At 41.5% G+C, this 952-nt stretch overlaps 1 non-coding gene across 1 annotated transcript; it reads left to right on the top strand.

Moving 5' to 3' along the window:
* The first annotated feature begins 453 nt into the window (after window positions 1–453).
* LOC129149608 (U6 spliceosomal RNA) lies at window positions 454–560 on the top strand. The gene has a single exon (XR_008556483.1). It is a non-coding gene; the product is annotated as a U6 spliceosomal RNA (small nuclear RNA).
* The last annotated feature ends 392 nt before the right edge of the window (window positions 561–952 follow it).

The raw sequence follows: 952 nt of genomic DNA, 5'->3' as shown, positions 1-952 counted from the left end.
CCATCCACCCATCTACCCTTCCTTCCATCTATCCATCCATCACTTCATAAATAACTAGGGTGCACCTACATCTGCAGGTACAATGCTAAACACCGTTCTCCTATTATCCCCTCTCCAGGACTCACCTTCTTTCTCTTCTCTCGTCTATTTAGTCCCCGTTTATGTCCATTCTCCTCCTGTTTCCTTTCCTTTTATTTTTATTTTATTTTTTATAAATATATTTTATTGATTTTTTACAGAGAGGAAGAGAGAGGGATAGAGAGTCAGAAAGATCGATGAGAGAGAAACATCGATCAGCTGCCTCCTGCACACCCCCCGACTGGGGATGTGCCCGCAACCAAGGTACATGCCCTTGACCGGAATCGAACCCGGGACCCTTCAGTCCACAGGCCGACGCTCTATCCACTGAGCCAAACCGGTTTCGGCTCATTTTATTTTTAAAAAGAAATTTGAGTGCTCGCTTCGGCAGCACATATACTAAAATTGGAACGATACAGAGAAGATTAGCATGGCCCCTGCGCAAGGATGACACGCAAATTCGTGAAGCGTTCCATATTTTTTTAATGGAAACAACATGACCAAAAATCTGTCACAGAATTTTGAGACCCATTAAAATAACAAAGTTTAATGAGAAAAAAAAGAAAAAAGAAAAAAAAAAGAAATTTGATTAGCTCCCTCAGAAACAGCGAGCCTTCTTGAAGGGATTAGAATGAATTATTTGCACAGACCCATTAAGAAGAGATTTTTAGGGGAGGAAAAAGGGTCAGTGGATTAAAGAAATAAGAAAACACACCCTGTTGCCCAAGGAAAATGATTAAGTATAATCTATATCTATTTATATAAAAGGCTAAGCGACCATAAAAGGCTAAGCGACCGTTCTACTGGTCAGGCTTTTCTGTATGATATGCACTGACCACCAGGGGGCAGACACTCAACGCAGGAGCTGTGGAGC

This window comes from Eptesicus fuscus, chromosome 6 (assembly GCF_027574615.1).
Source record: "Eptesicus fuscus isolate TK198812 chromosome 6, DD_ASM_mEF_20220401, whole genome shotgun sequence".
Taxonomy (NCBI): domain Eukaryota; kingdom Metazoa; phylum Chordata; class Mammalia; order Chiroptera; family Vespertilionidae; genus Eptesicus; species Eptesicus fuscus.
This window is presented reverse-complemented; position numbering and strand designations above follow the sequence as displayed.